This window comes from Bos taurus, chromosome 21, assembly GCF_002263795.3.
Source record: "Bos taurus isolate L1 Dominette 01449 registration number 42190680 breed Hereford chromosome 21, ARS-UCD2.0, whole genome shotgun sequence".
Taxonomy (NCBI): Eukaryota; Metazoa; Chordata; class Mammalia; order Artiodactyla; family Bovidae; genus Bos; species Bos taurus.
Genome location: NC_037348.1, coordinates 47,414,663 through 47,433,620, shown reverse-complemented (window position 1 = coordinate 47,433,620; position 18,958 = coordinate 47,414,663). Strand labels below are relative to the sequence as shown.

Sequence of the window (18,958 nt, the reverse complement as noted above, 5' to 3'; positions counted from 1 at the left end):
GTTTTCTCTCTGGAAATCTTCAGAAAATTTTTTTTTTAATTCCTGGTGCTGTGAAATTTCACAAACACATGCCTATGGCTAGGCTTTTTAATTTTTTTTTTTTTTTAATTGAGCACTCCTAAGCCTCTTGATGAAAGAGAAAGTGGAGAGTGAAAGAGTTGGCTTAAAGCTCGACATTCAGAAAACGAAGATCGTGGCATCTGGTCCCATCACTTCACGGGAAATAGATGGGGAAACAGTGGAAACAGTGTCAGACTTTATTTTTCGGGGCTCCAAAATCACTGCAGATGGTGACTGCAGCCATGAAATCAAAAGACGCCTACTCCTTGGAAGGAAAGTTATGACCAACCTAGATAGCATATTCAAAAGCAGAGACATTACTTTGCCAACAAAGGTCCATCTAGTCAAGGCTACGGTTTTCCCTGTGGTCATGTATGGATGTGAGAGTTGGACCGTGAAGAAAGCTGAGCGCCGAAGAATGGATGCTTTTGAACTGTGGATTTGGAGAAGACTCTTGAGAGTCCCTTGGACTGCAAGGAGATCCAACCAGTCCATTCTGAAGGAGATCAGCCCTGGGTGTTCTTTGGAAGGAATGATGCTGAAGCTGAAACTCCAATACTTCGGCCACCTCATGCAAAGAGTTGACTCATTAGAAAAGACCCTGATGCTGGGAAGGATTGGGGGCAGGAGAAGAAGGGGAGGACAGAGAATGAGAGGGCTGGATGGCTTCACGGACTCGATGGATGTGAGTTTGAGTGAACTCCGGGAGTTGGTAATGGACAGGGAGGCCTGGCGTGCTGCAATTCATGGGGTCACAAAGAGTCGGACACAACTGAGTGACTGAACTGAACTGAACTGAACTGAAGGAACAGACACACAAAATGCTGTATACTTGGTTTTTAACAAACGTTATTTTTGCTGGGATAGAATCTGGGGTAATGTTTTGCTGTCAACTTTTTATAGATTTATGTTGCTTGAAAGAGTTTATAACAATTATGCATTTATTTTTTTAATAAATGCAAAGAAGTAGTCATAAAATAATACAGTAGGACCATTGTTACATTAAGAAAAAAAAGCAAACAAAGCAAAACTATGTGGTTGGGTACATATACAGACATAAGGAAATGCATTAAAATCTGAAAAGACGCATTCCAGGATTCTATAGTTTTTACAAGAGTCACTAAAAGAATTATAAGGCATGTATAATTTCCAAAATAACAGGGTAAAAAAAAACCCTACAAAATACGAATGGATTAAATGATCCAACCACCAAATGCTCCAATTTTAAGACAAAGATGTCCCAGTGGATTTTTAAAAACCAATTCTAAGTACACATTAACCAAAAAAAAGGCTGATATAGTTAAACCAAAATCATAAAGAGGTCACAGATTGGATAAGACACAGGAAACATGACAACTAAATACACTGTGGGATCTGGATTGAGTCCTGGAACAAAAAAAGAATACTACTATTACGAGAAAACTAATGATAAACTATATAATTTAGTGACTAGCATTGTAACAATATTAATTTCTTGGCTTTGAGAATTATACTGATTATGCATCGTGTTAACATTAGAAGAAGGCTGAAGAGTTTACAGAAACTCTCTGTGCTATTTTTGCAACTTTTCAGGAAGTCTATTATTTCAAAAAGTTTTTAAAAAGTCAGATTAGACATTAAAACGAAGCGCATTACTAGGGATAAATAGGGACACTTTTTCATGGAACAAAAGTTCAATTCATAGGAAGACAGACAAATTAGAAAACTGAATATGCTTCTAGTAACATGACTTCAAAATAAATAAACCAAAAATTGGCAGAAAACTACTAGGAGAAAATAAAATCCAACATTACACAGGGAGATTTAACACACAGTAAATTAAATTATCACTAACAGGCAAGCACATGTGAGTACACACACACACACACACACACACACACACACAAATCAATACGGAAACAGAAGACTTTAACAAAAGCATTAACAAATTTCATGTAATAGACACAAAGTACTGTACCTGTTAACTGCAGAAGTTATTAAGACATCACTAACACAGTCACATAACACTTTAAAAAGGACATTTCAATGATTCTTCAATTCAGATATCTGATGGTAGTTACATAGATATTAACTTTTTATTTATTCATTGAACTGTCCATATATATTTACATACTTTTTTAACATGTATTAACTTTTGCAATAAATATTTTTTAAAGTCAACTGAACTATATCATTTAATTACATACTCTTTTATTTTTGAGTTTTTCAAAACTTGTTTTATCTTGAACAGCAGAAACCCCAAGATAAAACTATGAAGATGGAAAGCTCAAAAGCTCCAACAGAAAAATTAAAAAAAAAAAAAAGATTCAGGATAAGGGCTTCCAATAAAATCATCCCTGCTGTATTCTTAGTTTTCAAAACTTATAAACCAAGGAAGGGATACTACAGGCAATTCTCAAAAAAATATTTATAATGCTCAAATCACTCTAATGCAAAACTGCAGATAAATAAGAGCAGACTATCTGGCTATCTACATCCCAAGCAGCATAAAATCTAAATTAAAAACACCTTCAATACTGACAATATCTGAATCAGAGGTGCTCATACCAATTGCCAAAAGCAGTTCTATGGTAAGTCTCTCCCATGATTATCTAATTTAATGAAACCCCAAACCAACCTTCAAAATAATCATCTCTTTATGTTGCTATTTTTGAGATAAAACAAATACTCAGTAATTAAGATAAAGCAATTACAGAAAAGTTAAATGGTTAATATTTTACTTTGCAAAAAAGTAAAAAGGGCAATGCCAAAGAATCCTCAAACTACTGTACAATTGTGCTTATTTCACATGCTAGCAAGGTTATGCTTAAAATCCGTCAAGTCAGGCTTCAGTAATACGTGAACAGAGAATTTTCAGATGTACAAGCTGGATTTAGAAAAGACAGAACAACCAGAGATCAAATTCCCAACATTCACTGGATCATGGAGAAAGCAAGGGAATTACAGAAAAACACCTACACCTACGTCATTGACTGTGCTAACGTCTTTGACTATGTGGATCACAATATACTGTGAAAAATTTTTTAAGAGATGGGAGTACCAGACCACCTTACCTGTCTCCTGAGAAACCTGTATGTGGGTCAAGAAGCAAAAGAACCAGACATGAACAACTGACCGGCTCGAAATTGGGAAAAAGAGTATGACAAGGCTGTATACTGTCACCCTGCTTATGTAACTTACTGCAGAGTACATTTTGGAAAAGGCTGGGCTGGATGAAACACAAGGTGGAATCAGTATTGCTGGGGGAAAAACCTGATGCCAAGAAAGATTGAAAGCAAAAGAAGAGGATGTCAGAGGAAGAGATGGTTAGATAGCGTCACCGACTCAATGGACATGAATCTGAGCAAACACTGGAGACAGTAGAGGACAGAGGAGCCTGGAGTGCTACAGTCCACGGAGTCACAAAGAGTCAGACATGACTTAGCAACTGAACAACAACTGACACCTAACAAGTCACCCCAAAACTTAGCAGCTTAAAACAACGAACATTTATTATCTCAAAGTTTCTGATCAATTAGGTCCTCAGTTCAGAGTCTCTCAAAAGGTTGAGGCCACAGTGTTAACGGAGGGCGACAGTCATCTCAAAGTTTAACTGGAACATGATCTCCAACTTCCGTCAGTGGCTGTTGGGAGAATTCAGTTCTTAAGGGGTTCAGCTCGGTTCAGTCCCTCAGTCAAGTCTGACTCTTTGCGACCGCATGGACAGCAGCACTCCAGGCTTCCCTGTCCTTCACCAACCCCTGGAGTTTACTCAAATTCATGTCCATTGAGTCGGGAGTGCCATCCAACCATCACATCCTCTGTCGTCCCCTTCTCCCACCTTCAATCTTTCCCAGCATCAGGGTCTTTTCCAATGAGTCAGTTCTTTGCATCAGGTAACCATAGTACAGGAGTTTCAGCTTCAGCATCAGTCCTTCCAATGAATATTCGGACTGATTTCCTTTAGGGTGGACTGGTTGGATCCCCTTGCAGTCCAAGGAATTCTCAAGTCTTCTCCAACACCACAGTTCAAAAGCATCAATTCTTGGGAGCTCAGCTTTCTTCATAGTCCAACTCTCACATCCATACATGACCTCTGGAAAAACCATAGCCTTGACTAGGCAGATCTTTGTCGGCAAAGTAATGTCCCTGCTTTTTAATATTTGCTGTCTAAGTGGGTCATAACTTTTCTTCCAAGGAGTAAGCGTCTTTTAATTTCATGGCTGCAGTCACCATCTGCAGTGATTTTGGAGCCCCCCAAAATAAAGTCTGTCACTGTTTCCCCAATTATTTCCCATGAAGTGATGGGACCAGATGCCATGATCTTAGTTTTCTGAATGTTGAGTTTTAAGCCAACTTTTTCACTCTCCTCTTTCACTTTCATCAAGAGGCTCTTTACTTCTTCTTTGCTTTCTGCCATAAAGGTGGTGTCATCTGCATATCTGACGTTATTGATGTTTCTCCCAGCAGTCTTGATTCCAACTTGTGCTTCATCCTGCCCAGCATTTCTCATGATGTATTCTGCATATAAGTTAAATAAGCAGGGTGACAACATGCAGCCTTGATGTACTCCTTTCCCAGTTTGGAACTCCTTTCCCGGTTTGGAACCAATCTGTTGTTCCATGTCCAGTTCTAACTGTTGCTTCCTGACCTGCATACAGATTTCTCAGGAGGCAGGTCAGGTGGTCTGGTATTCCCATCTCTCTTCAGAATTTTTCACAGTTTATCGTGATCCACACAGTCAAAGGCTTTGGCATAGTCAATAAAGCAGAAATAGCTGTTTTTCTGGAACTCTCTTGCTTTTTTGATGATCCAACGGATTTTGGCAATTTGATCTGGTTCCTCTGCCTGTTCTAAATCCAGCTTGAACATCTGGAAGATCACAGCTCACGTACTGTTGGAGCCTGGCTTGGAGAACTTTGAGTATTACTTTGCTATGAGTGTGAGATGAGTGCAAGTGTGTGGTAGTTTGAGCATTGTTTGGCATTGCCTTTCTTTGGGATTGGAATAAAAACTGACCTTTTCTGGTCCTGTGACTGCTGAGTTTTCCAAATTTGCTGGCATATTGAGTGCAGCACTTTCATGGCATCATCTTGTAGGATTTGAAACAGCTCAACTGGAATTGCATCACCTCCACTAGCTTTCTTCGTAGTGATGCTTCCTAAGGCCCACCTGACTTCACATTCTAGGATGTCTGGCTATAGGTGAGTGATCACACCATCGTGATTATCTGGGATGTGATGATCTTTTGTGTATGGTTCTTCCGTGTATTCTTGCCACCTCATCTTAATATCTTCTGCTTTTGTTACATCCATACCATTTCTGTCTTTATTGTGCCCATCTTTGCATAAAATGTTCCCTTATTGTCTCTAATATTCTTGAAGAGATCTCTAGTGTTTCCCATTCTATTGTTTTCCTCTATTTCTTTGCACTGATCAATGAAGAAGGCTTTCTTATCTCTTCTTGCTATTCTTTGGAACTCTGTATTCAGATGTTTATTATCATTCCTTTTCTCCTTTGTCTTTAGCTTCTCTTCTTTTCACAGCTATTTGTAAGGCCTTCTCAGACAGCTTTTTGCTTTTTTGCATTTCTTTTTCTTGGGGATGGTCTTGTTCCCTGTCTCCTGTACAATGTCCCGATCCTTCATCCATAGTTTTTCAGGCACTCTGTATCAGATCTAATCCCTTGAATCTATTTGTCACTTCCACTGTATAATCTAAGGGATTTGATTTAGGTCGTACCTGAATGGTCTAGTGGTTTTCCCTACACTCTTCAATTTAAGTCTGAATTTGGGAATAAGGAATTCATGATCTGAGCCACAGTCAGCTCCTGGTCTTGTTTTTGCTGACTGTATAGAGCTTCTCCATCTTTGGATGCAAAGAATATAATCAGTCTAATTTCAGTATTGACCATCTGGTGATATCCATGTGTAGTCTTCTCATGTGTTTTTGGAAGAGGGTGTGTGCTATGACCAGTGTGTTCTCTTGGCAAAACTCTATTAGCATTTGCCCTGCTTCATTCTGTATTCCAAGGCCAAATTTTCCTGTTAGTCCAGGTGTTTCTTGACTTCCTACTTTTGAATTTCAGTCCCCTATAATGAAAAGGACATCTTTTTGGCGGGTTAGTTTTAGAAGGTCTTACAGGTCTTCATAGAACCATTCAACTTCAGCTTCTTCAGCATTACTGGTTGGGGCATAGACTTGGATTACTGTGATATTGAATTGCTTGCCTTGGAAATGAATAGAGATCATTCTGCTGTTTTTGAGATTGCATCCAAGTACTGCATTTTGGACTCTTTTGTTGCCTTTGATGGCTACTCCATTTCTTCCAAGGGGTTCTTGTCCACAATGGTAGATGTAATAGTCATCTGAGTTAAATTCACCCATTCTAGTCCATTTTAGTTCCTTGATTCCTAAAATGTTCATTTTAGGATGTTCATTTTTGTTATCTCCTGTTTGACCACCTCTAATTTGCCTTGATTGATGGTCCTAACATTTCAGGTTCCTATGAAATATTACTGTTTATAGCATCAGACTTTGCTTATATCACCAGTCACATCCACAACTGGGTGTTGTTTTTGCTTTGGCTCCATCTCTTCATTCTATCTGGAGTTATTTCTCCAGTGATCTCCAGTAGCATAATGGGCACCTACCAACCTGGGGAGTTCATCTTTCAGTGTCCTATCTTTTTGCCTTTTCATACTGTTCATGGCATTCTCAAGGCAAGAATACTGAAGTGGTTTGCCATTCCCTTCTCCAGTGGACCACATTTTGTTAGAACTCTCCCCCATGACCTGTCTGTCTTGGATGGCCCTACATGGCATGGCTCATAGGTTCATTGAGTTAGACATCATTTGATGGGGCTATTTGTAAAAGTATACTTCCTGATGCTGAAGAAAAGCTCTGATACTTTGGCAACCTGATGCAAAGAGTCAACTCACTGGAAAAGACCTTGATGATGGGAAAGATTGAGGGCAGGAGGAAAAGGGGGCAGCAGACGATGAGATGATTAGATGGCATCATTGATTCAACGGACATGAGTCTGAGGAAATTCTGGGAGATAATGAAGGACAGGGAAGCCTGGCATGCTATAGTCCATGTGGTCATAAAGAGTTGGACACGACTGAGCAACTGAACAATAGCAATGTGTGACTGTAATGTTTTGGTGTTAAATATCTCTTATTCCCTTTAAACCTGAGGAATAAAAGAGAGGAAAGAAGTGAGAAAAGAAAGGAAATACAACCTTTGTTGATTTACATAAAAGGCTATGAAAGAGATGGATATCCAGGCAGTTGTCAACATTGAGTAAAAAAAGTATCAAAAAGCATAAACTTTTTCCCATACTTTGAGATGGATATTGTCTTTTGACCTGTTCCATCTTGGGAAGGCTTGGTTGAAACTTATATCTACATGATTGAGTACATTCATAATATAGGAGGTAATTAATGATTACTTCCACAAGGGCTTCCCTTTTGGCTCTGCTGGTAAAGAATCTGCCTGCAATGCAGGAGACGTAGGTTCAATTCCTGGGTTGGGAAGATCCCCTGGAGAAGAGAAAGGCTACCTACTCCAGTATTCTGGCCCGAGAATTCCATGGACTGTACAGTCCGTAGGGTTGCAAAGAGTCAGACACGACTGAGCGACTTTCACTTTCAATTACCAATGACTTGGCCCATGAAACTCAACTGTGGCACCCCTCCCTGACTTCAAGGTCCTGTCTTCCTTAAATACTTCATTGGGCTGTGCAGTTCATCTCTTATTTTTAGTCCCCTGCCTTTCACTTAGCACTAAAAGTATAAAAAAAAAAAAAAACTTTTTAAAAGTATGTTAACATATTTAGCTAACAACTCTTTTTTTAGGTGGTTTATAGAAGTGATTTAGGTATTTACTTGAATATATACTAATACTAACTCAGCAGTAGCCACAGGACCAGAAAAGGTCAGTTTTCATTGCAATCCCAAAGAAAGGCAATGCCAAACAATGCTCAAACTACCACACAATTGCACTCATCTCACACGCTAGCAAAGTAATGCTCAAAATTCTCCAAGCCAGGCTCCAACAGTATGTGAGCCATTAACTTCCAGATGTTCAAGCTGGATTTAGAACAGGCAGAGGAACCAGATCAAATTGCCAACATCTGTTGGATCATCTAAAAAGCAAGAGAGTTCCATAAAAACAGCTATTTCTGCTTTTTTGACTATGCCAAAGCCTTTGACTGTGTGGATCACAATAAACTGTGAAAAATTCTGAAGAGAGATGGGAATACCAGACCACCTGACCTGCCTCCTGAGAAATCTGTATGCAGGTCAGGAAGCAACAGTTAGAACTGGACATGGAACAACAGACTGGTTCCCAATCGGGAAAGGAGTACATCAAGGCTGCATGTTGTCACCCTGCTTATTTAACTTATATGCAGAATACATCATGAGAAATGCTGGGCAGGATGAAGCACAAGTTGGAATCAAGACTGCTGGGAGAAATATCAATAACGTCAGATATGCAGATGATACCACCCTTATGGCAGAAAGCAAAGAAGAAGTAAAGAGCCTCTTGATGAAAGTGAAAGAGGAGAGTGAAAAAGTTGGCTTAAAACTCAACATTCAGAAAACTAAGATCATGGCATCTGGTCCCATCACTTCATAGGAAATAATTGGGGAAACAGTGGCAACAGTGACAGACTTTATTTTGGGGGGCTCCAAAATCACTGCAGATGGTGACTGCAGCCATGAAATTAAAAGACGCTTACTCCTTGGAAGAAAAGTTATGACCACTTAGACAGCAAATATTAAAAAGCAGAGACATTACTTTGCCGACAAAGATCTGCCTAGTCAAGGCTATGGTTTTTCCAGAGGTCATGTATGGATGTGAGAGTTGGACTATGAAGAAAGCTGAGCTCCCAAGAATTGATGCTTTTGAACTGTGGTGTTGGAGAAGACTCTTGATAATCCCTTGGACTGCAAGGAGAGCCAACCAGTCAATCCTAAAGGAAATCAGTCTTGAATAGTCATTGGAAGGACTGATGCTAAAGCTGAAACTCCAATACTACTATGGTCACCTGATGCGAAGAACTGACTCATTGGAAAAGACCCTGATGCTGGGAAAGACTGAAGGCAGGAGAAGGGGACGACACAGGATAAGATGGTTGGATGGCATCACCAACTCAACGGACATGAGCTTGAGCAAGCTCCAGGAGTTGGTGATGAACAGGGAGGCCTGGCGTGCTGTAGTCCATGGGGTCGCAAAGAGTCGGACACGACTGAGTGACTGAAATGAACTGAACTGAATGATGTCATCATCAACAATGAGCAGGAGATCAAATGGTCATTTCAACACAGTAATGGTTAGTGAAGTACAAAGTGAAGGAAGGAAGGAAGGAGAAAAGAAAATTAAAGAGAAAAATGAGAGGGAGAGATGAAGGACAAAAAGGAGGGGAGTAAGGAGGTAAGATAGACAGGGAAGCAAGCAAACAGGCAGGCAAAAAAAGAAAGGAAAGAAGAAAATACAAACTATGTGAAATAGACACTATGTGGCTTGCAAAACCTAAAATACAAGTAGTCCTAGCCTCACACAGTATTGCTTTAACTGAAACTCTACAAAGCAAGATGCCTCTATTAACTATCCAGCCCTTTACAGAAAATTTGATGACCCCTGCCACTGGAGATACCCAAATGGCCAACAGACATACAGAGAGGTGTAAATATTCATCAGCAGAGAAATTAGGGAAAAACCACAATGTGATATAACTACCCAACAGAATGGGTAAAATGAAAAGAATGATGCTAAATGTTTCAAGCATGTGGAAACTCATTTGAACAATTTTTTAGTAATGTATACCAGAAATGGCAAAAAGCAAAGAAGAACAAAAGAGCCTCCTGATGAAGGTGAAAGAGGACAGTGAAAAAGCTGGCTTAAAACTCAACATTCAAAACTCTAAGATCATGGTATCCTGTACCATCACTTCACGACAAATAGATTGGGAAAAGTGGAAACGGTAACAGATTTTATTTTCTTGGGCTCCAAAGCCACTGCAGACAGTGACTGGAGACATGAAATTAAAAGATGCATGCTCCTTGGAAGAAAAGTTATGACCAGCGTAGACAGCATATTAAAAAGTAGAGACATCACTTTGCCAACAAAGGTCCGTCTAGACAAAGCTATGGCTTTTCTAGTTGTCATGTATGGATGTAGGAGTTGAACAATAATTGATCCAACTGAGCATGGAAAAATTGATGCTTTTGAACTGTGCTGTTGGAGAAGACTCTTGAGAGTACCTTGGACTGCAAGAAGATCCAACCGGTCAAAAGGAAATCAGTCCTGAACATTCATTGGAAGGACTGATGCTGAAGCTCCAACACTTTGGCCACCTGATGCGAAGAACTGACTCATTAGATAAGACCCTGATGATAGGAAAGATTGAAGGCAGGAGGAGAAGGGGATGACAGAGGACAAAATGGTTGGATGGCATCACTGACTCAATGGACATGAGTTTGAGTAAGCTCCGGGAGTTGGTGATGGACGACAGGGAAGCATGGCATGCTGCAGGTCATAGGGTCACAAAGAGTCGGACAGGACTGAGCAACTGAACAACATACCAGAAATGGGTTTCCAGGTGGCTTAGTGATAAAGAACCGGCCTGCCAATGCAAGAGATGTAGGTTCAATCCTTGCGTTGGGAAGATCCCATGGAGAATAGAATGGCAACCCACTCTAGTACTCTTGCCAGGGAAATCCCATGGACAGAGAAACCTGGCAGGCTACAGTCTGTGGGGTGGCAAAAGAGTCGGACGCTACTTAGCTATTAAACAACAACAACAATATTAGAAAGACATATACGCATAGCCTATAATATAGTCATTTCACCAGTGGGTATATATCCAACAGAAATGTATACATACATTCACCAAAATACTTACAAAAAAATGTTCACACCAGACCTATTAGTAATAGCCAAAAGCTGGATAAGATACTGCACAGCATTAAGAACAAACAACTGCTACATAACTTGTATAAATCCCGCAAATATTAAGCAAAAGTGAGACACAGAAGACTATACACTGTATGTTTCCATTTATATAAAGTCAATAATCAGTAAATTTATTGATGATGTCAGAAACTGAAAAGTGGGGCTTCTAGGATGTGAGTAACGCTCTTTCTTGGATATACACACCTGGTGAAAATTCAGTGAACTGTACACTTATGATTCATGCACTTTTCTGTGTGTCTATTAACCTTTAATAATTATCACAGCAAAAACGTTTCATATTTACAAACTCTATGCCTTTGAAGGAAAACTGTGTACATCTTCTGTTCACTTTTCTGATTTGCCATCCTTACCACCAGTGAGCTATCTTAATCCCTGTTACCTTACATAGAAGGTAGTTTTGTTTTAATTAATTCTCTTGGTGTACTACTGCACAGGATACCCACATGTTTATGTAACTGTCATTTCAGGTTAGTTCCACAATAGATCCCAAGGAGAAACTTTGAAAAGCCAGTAACTTGTCATTGTTGTCAGAAAGTTGTCTGGGAAAGAAGGGGGGACAGGGGGAGCTCCTTAAAACGTACTTTTGTTTGGCCCTTTGTTTTGGCTCACCTTTATCTACTACCACTGTGATTTAATCTGCATAAAATGTTCAAAGGAGCCTTTCAAAAAGCCTCTTCTGGTGGAAAAGTTTTTTTCCCACGACATCTTAATAATGTTGTTATCTTGTGTTCATCCAGTTCCTTCCACCCACGGTGCTTAAAGTAAATACTTCACAAATAGCATCGGGTGGTGTCACCTTCCAGCCAGGACGAAAAATGTGGGCCCAGAGACACTACGAACTCAAAAAATTTTAACAGTATCTTTCTACAGCATGGCTCCGCCTACCGAAAGAATCACCGTATTCTTTGCCGAAACTTAAAGTGTGAGAACTGAAATACAAACCAGTGAGTGACTCTCAAGGGCACGGAATCAATCCTAGGTTGAGCCAGGACCTCCAACTCACTGCCTCTTAAGGGAAAAGCAAACCAACAACAACAACAAAAAAACCTCGAATAAAAAACTCAGCTGCAGCATTCTTGTAATAAGAAACAGGGCAAGATGCCGAAATCCTGCCGAGAAAGTAGACCAGGGGACCACACAAAGCTGACCTTCGAGGGAGCCCCATCATTCCCGGCCGCACGGGGCCAGCATTCACCCGGTGCAGCTCCTGGGGGGCCCCTTGCCGTTCCCCAAGGAGGCTGCGGCCGGAAATTCCAGGGCTGGTCTCAACCCACCCCTCCTTTTCTCGGATCGCCCAAACCTCCCACCCTACCCATTTACCTGAGATGCGCCCTGCACAGCCCCGAGAGCAGACTCTGCGCTCTCGCCCAGAGTTTCTCAGGCCAGACGCGCAGCCTCCACGTCAGCCAATCGCAGCTCGCTCGGAGCCTCCCAACCCCGGGTTCCTCTGTGCGAGGAGGTGCGCGCGCTCGTGAATGTCCCCGCGGGGCGCAACGGAGGAGGGGGCCAGACGCGCCCGGCGCGCGAGGATCCACGGCGATCAGGGGAGGAGCAGACGCCGGGCAGGGGCAGGCGGCGCGCACCGGGCATGCGCATTTCGCGCCACTGGGGCCGTGGGGCGGGGCACCTGATCAACAGAGCAAGCTTGGGAAATCTTCGCTGGAGTTTGGAGAAGACAGTTTTCGTAGTTAAGGTTGTCAGGTATGAGGTGAACGGCGCATTCTGTGAGACCAAATATTCCCCAGACAAAAGTTAATCTCGTTAGGGGAGGGAAACCACGTCCATAAAAACGTGTCTTGTGGCCTCAACTTGAGCGTTGTGGAGTTTCCACAGAAACTGGCGGAAATGGGATTTCCGGTTCTGTTTTTGTCTTGAGGTGAGAGGGAGAGTGGGGATGGGACTCCAGGGAGAGAAGAGGGACGTGTTGGGAAGGAATGGTTGAATGAAAAAAGCTGCAGTCGGACTCCAGTTGGGCTAGCAAAAACCAGTACCCACCTCTTAGACAAAGAACGCTTCAGACTAAAACTAGGAGGTACTTAAGAAAAAGATACGGATGCTTAACGTTCAATATATGGATTCTTTAAGACAAAAGGTTGAACTTTCCAGAATTAAAAAATTAAGTCCTCAATTCCTGTACCTCTGTGTTGAAACAAGAAAGGATTATAGCTGATAGTAATTCAAATGTGGTTTTCCTGTACCACAGATAAGTGTTGCTTTTATAAATCTCACGTTAATTCCTTCAGACGCCACATAGTTCTTGAGAACATACCATGTGCCAGGTACTCCTCTGGGTTTGGATAATAAGCAATAGTGATGATTTCTTAAATATCCCCGAAGAATATGTATAAAATAAAGTCTTGACGGTCTCCTAAGTTAGTCGTTAAAGTTAATAAAAGAAACTTACACTTTAGTAAAAAAGAGGAGTGGGGGGAAAAATTAAAAAACCAATGTTAATTAGTTGGAACACAGTTGTAATACAAGCTCCTGTTTATTACATTGTAATGAATGCACAGGGCTCTGAAGAAATTTTCTTTTTTTATAGCTTCAGCTTTGAAATCCATTTTTATTTACTTCAGTCAAGGTCTGAATCAGATATAGACGGACAAAAAGTACCATAAAAATATAGGAGGCAAAAAGGAGAACGGGTCAGAGTAGCTGGGAAGAGCACCCTAATCGGGAAAAAAGGTTTGACTTGTGAAAAGCTTTAAGGGCAACTCAAATTTATGTTATAAAAAAAAAAAAAAAGAGGGAGAGTTGGTTTTCCTAGCTAGAGTAGCAAGAAATAAGAGAGAATAGTTATCGTAACACTGAGAAAAGTCAAACCAAATAATGAATTTATAAGTTAAATTTAAAAACTGTGATTATGCTATTTTTCTTTGGCTAAGGGTACATTCAGTTCAGTTCAGTTGCTCAGTCCTGTCCAACTCTTTGCAACCCCATTAATTGCAGCACGACTCTTTGCAACCCCATGAATCGCAGCATGCCAGGCCTCCCTGTTCATCACCAACTCCTGGAATTCACTCAAACTCAGGTCCATCTAAGGCTTGAATAACACAATCAACCACAACAGTATTAACCAACTTATCTAATTGACATTTATAGAATAGCTATTAACAACAGGATACACTTTCTTTTCAAGTATGCATAAGATATTCCAAGACAGGCCATAATTTATATCATAAATACAAATTCATTGAAAAAGATTCAAATCAGGAGTGACATTAAGAAGATGGTGGAATAGGCAACCCCAGACTCTCCTTCTCCCATGGAGACACAAATTTAACAATAATACAGGGCCAATTGCCTTTATGAGAAATCCAGAAACGTTAAGTGTGTCCCGCACCCCAGGTTAATGTGAAACCAACTGCATCAGTACCCAGTAAGAAATCTTGTAGCACTCACTTGCAAGTGACTCACCCCCAATAAAACATGATTGGGAGGAAACTCTCAACTCCCATCTTCTCACTGAGAAGAAAAAGGAGAACATATATTCAGTGATCTGAATTTTCAAGAAGGTGCCTGGGGGACTGGTTTCTATCTTCCTTGAATCTAAAAACTGACAGGAACGGGCAGCCAGTTTGGGGCTGCTAAGAACAAAAGCAATCAGTGTGCCCCAGAGTCCACTGTACTACAGGCAGAAGTTAGATGGGAGACAAGTACCACAGCTTACTACTGCATCACAGAGGCCACAATAAGGCAGAAAGATCCAAAAGGAGAGTCTCAGTAGAAATTGGCAAACCTCTTCAATTATTAGATTACACACACAAGCCCAAAGTGCATGTGAGGCTTAAGATGTCTCTAGGATCTCTAGCCGGATTGATTATAGACAGTTCTTCCTGTATGAAGCCAGATCACAAAAACTGGGAGAGGTGGGTGATTTTGCAAATGTTGAAGTCCCAACAGAAGATGACAGGACATACAAAGAATAGGGAAACATTACCCATTGAAAGGAGCAAATTAAATTTGATACCTACCCTAAAGAAATGGAGATATATGAATTACAAAAAAATTCAAAATAACCATCATATGGATGCTCAGTGAATTAAGACAGCACAGATAGACAACTAGTGCAGTCAGGAAAACATTATGTTAACAAACAACAACACTAACAAAGATAAACTATGAAGAAGATCTAAACAGAAATTCTGAAATTGAATTCTTGACCAGAAAGAAGAAAGAATCAATGAAATTGAATACAGAACTTTCAGAATCACTCAGGCAAGAAGAAAAAGAAGGAAGAAAACTTAAGAGAGGCTAAGGGACTTATGGAACACCATCATGTGAAACAACATAAGCATAATGAGAGTTCCAGAAGGAAAAGAAAAAGAAAGCAGAGAGCCTATTTGAAGGAATAATGACTGTAAACTCACCAAATAGGAGGAGAGAAACTGACATAAAATTCAGCAGGCTCCAAAATTCTGGAAAAAGATTTTTCCAGATAAAGTAAATCTATAGGCTTTCATCACCATTACTCCTGCCCTTCAAAAAATGCTGAAGGGAACTCTTTAAGTTGAAATGAAAGAATGGTAAACAGCAATACAAAGCCATAATAAAAAATAAAGCTCCCTGATAAAGGTAAATTGATAGACAAATATAGAATTCTATAGTATTTGTAATCTATATGCATGCATCGCTTTTAAATGTATAAAATTTAAAACACAAAAGCATGAAGACTACAAATCTGTTAATGGATTTGCAACATAAAAAGTCATTTTTTATGTGTGTGTCATCAACATAAAGGGTAGGACAGATGTAACCAAAGGAAAATATATTCTATATATGCATATGCATAATGGGAAAGGAGAAAGGAATCAAAACAGTTTTCTATGAAAAATCCATTGATTTAAAATTTAAAAATGACAAAAATAAAGAAAAGAATAGGAAGAAAAACTACACAGCATAAAAAAAGCAGCTGAGAAAATGGCAATAGTAAAACTTATCCTGTCAGTAATAATATTTTTTAACAATTACTTTAAACGCGATCAGATCAGATCAGATCAGTCGCTCAGTCGTGTCCAACTCTTTGCCACCCCATGAATCGCAGCACACCAGGCCTCCCTGTCCATCACCAACTCCCGGAGTTCACTCAAACTCACGTCCATCGAGTCAGTGATGCCATCCAGCCGTCTCATCCTCTGTCATCCCCTTCTCCTCCTGCCCCCAATCCCTCCCAGCATCAGAGTCTTTTCCACCTCAACTCTTCGCACGAGGTGGCCAAAGTACTGGAGTTTCAGCTTTAGCATCATTCCTTCCAAAGAAATCCCAGGGCTGATCTCCTTCAGAATGGACTGGTTGGATCTCCTTGCAGTCCAAGGGACTCTCAAGAGTCTTCTCCAATACCACAGTTCAAAAGCATCAATTCTTCGGTGCTCAGCCTTCTTCACAGTCCAACTCTCACATCCATACATGCTGCTGCTGCTGCTGTTAAGTCGCTTCAGTCGTGTCCAACTCTGTGCGACCCCATAGACGGCAGCCCACCAGGCTCCCCCATCCCTGGGATTCTCCAGGCAAGAACACTGGAGTGGGTTGCCATTTCCTTCTCCATTGCATGAAAGGGAAAAGTGAAAGTGAAGTCGCTCAGTTGTGTCCGACTCTTCACGCCCCCATGGTCTACAGCTTACCAGGCTCCTCTGTCCATGCGATTTTCCTGGCAAGAGTACTGGAGTGGGGTGCCATTGCCTTCTCCATACATGACCACAGGAAAAACCATAGCTTTGACTAGATGAACCTTTGTTGGCAAAGTAATGTCTCTGCTTTTGAATATGCTATCTAGGCTGGTCATAACTTTCCTTCCAAGGGGTAAGCATCTTTTAATTTCATGGCTGCAGTCACCATCTGTAGTGATTTTGGAGCCCAGAAAAATAAAGTCTGACCCTGTTTCCACTGTTTCTCCATCTATTTCCCATGAAGTGGTGGGACCGGATGCCATGATCTTCGTTTTCTGAATGTTGAGCTTTAAGCCAACTTTTTCACTCTCCACTTTCACTTTCATCAAGAGGCTTTTGAGTTCCTCTTCACTTTCTGCCTTAAGGGCGGTGTCATCTGCATATCTGAGGTTATTGATATTTCTCCCGGCAATCTTGATTCCAGCTTGTGTTTCTTCCAGTCCAGCGTTTCTCATAATGTACTCTGCATATAAGTTAAATAAGCAGGGTGACAATATACAGCCTTGACGAACTCCTTTTCCTATTTGGAACCAGTCTGTTGTTCCATGTCCAGTTCTAACTGTTGCTTCCTGACCTGCATACAGATTTCTCAAGAGGCATGTCCAGTGGTCTGGTATTCCCATCTCTTTCAGAATTTTCCACAGTTTATTGTGATCCACACAGTCAAAGGCCTTGGCAATAGTCAATAAAGCAGAAATAGATGTTTTTCTGGAACTCTCTTGCTTTTTCCATGATCCAGCAGATGTTGGTGATTTGATCTCTGGTTCTTCTGCCTTTTCTAAAACCAGCTTGAACATCAGGAAGTTCACGGTTCACGTATTGCTGAAGCCTGGCTTGGAGAATTTTGAGCATTACCTTACTAGCACGTGAGATGAGTGCAATTGTGCGGTAGTTTGAGCATTCTTTAACATTGCCTTTATTTGGGATTGGAATGAAAACTGACCTTTTCCAGTCCTGTGGCCACTGCTGAGTTTTCCCAATTTGCTGGCATATTGAGTGCAGCACTTTCACAGCATCATCATTCAGGATTTGGAATAGCTCAACTGGAATTCCATCACCTCCACTAGCTTTGTTCGTAGTGATGCTTTCTAAGGCCCACTTGACTTCACATTCCAGGATGTCTGGGTCTAGGTCAGTGATCACACCATCGTGATTATCTGGGTTGGGAAGATCTTTTTTGTACAGTTCTTCTGTGTATTCTTGCCACCTCTTCTTAATATCGTCTGCTTCTGTTAGGTCCATACCATTTCTGTCCTTTATCGAGCTCATCTTTTCATGAAATGTTCCTTTGGTATCTCTGATTTTCTTAAAGAGATCCCTAGTCTTTCCCATTCTGTTGTTTTCTTCTATTTCTTTTATTGATCGCTGAAGAAGGCTGTCTTATCTCTTCTTGCTATTCTTTGGAACTCTGCATTCAGATGTTTATATCTTTCCTTTTCTCCTTTGCTTTTCGCTTCTCTATATTCAAATATGTAGATTGGCTAAGTGGATGAGGAAACAAGATCAACTATATGTTGCCTACAAGAGACTCCCTTTAGAGCTAAGGAAACATTAAAAGTGAAAGGAAGAGAAAAGATACTGCTTACAATCAGAACTTGCAGAGAGCAGGAATGGCAAACTTCTGTCCGATAAAATAGTTTTAAGACAGACTGTCACAAGAGACAAAGATGGACGTTATATAATAATAAAAGTGTCAATTCACCAACAAGATGTAACAATTTATAAATATAAATTTGATCATCGAAAAAGCAAGAGAGTTCCTGTGGATGTTGGCAATTTGATCTCTGGTTCCTCTGCCCTTTCTAAATCCAGCTTGAACAACTGGAATTTCACAGTTCACGTACTGTAGAAGCCTGGCTTGAAGAATTTTGAGCATTACTTTGCTAGTGTGTGAGATGAGTGCAGTTGTGCAGTAATTTTAACAGTCTTTGGCAGCGTTCCAGAAAAACATCTATTTCTGCTTTATTGACTATTGCCAAGGCCTTTGACTGTGTGGATCACAATAAACTGTGGAAAATTCTGAAAGAGATGGGAATACCAGACCACTGGACATGCCTCTTGAGAAATCTGTATGCAGGTCAGGAAGCAACAGTTAGAACTGGACATGGAACAACAGACTGGTTCCAAATAGGAAAAGGAGTTCGTCAAGGCTGTATATTGTCACCCTGTTTACTTAACTTATATGCAGAGTACCTCATGAGAAACGCTGGACTGGAAGAAACACAAGCTGGAATCAAGATTGCCGGGAGAAATATCAATAACCTCAGATAT

The 18,958-nt window shown here is 40.6% G+C and overlaps 2 protein-coding genes across 3 annotated transcripts in view; one reads left to right on the top strand and one right to left on the bottom strand.

Annotated features, from left to right (window-relative positions):
- The window catches only part of MIPOL1 (mirror-image polydactyly 1), a 312,949-nt gene extending 300,518 nt beyond the window's left edge, over nt 1-12,431 (bottom strand). Inside the window, exon 1 of one of the 2 annotated variants that reach the window (XM_024982072.2) lies at nt 12,342-12,431. The gene's annotated coding sequence lies outside the window, so the exon portion shown is untranslated. The remainder of the gene's footprint in view (nt 1-12,341) is intronic. The other variant, XM_024982074.2, reaches the window with a different exon arrangement.
- Nucleotides 12,432-12,637: 206 nt separating this feature from the next.
- Nucleotides 12,638-18,958, top strand: part of SLC25A21 (solute carrier family 25 member 21) — a 540,624-nt gene continuing 534,303 nt past the window's right edge. The window contains exon 1 of the mRNA XM_059879029.1: nt 12,638-12,722. The gene's annotated coding sequence lies outside the window, so the exon portion shown is untranslated. The remainder of the gene's footprint in view (nt 12,723-18,958) is intronic.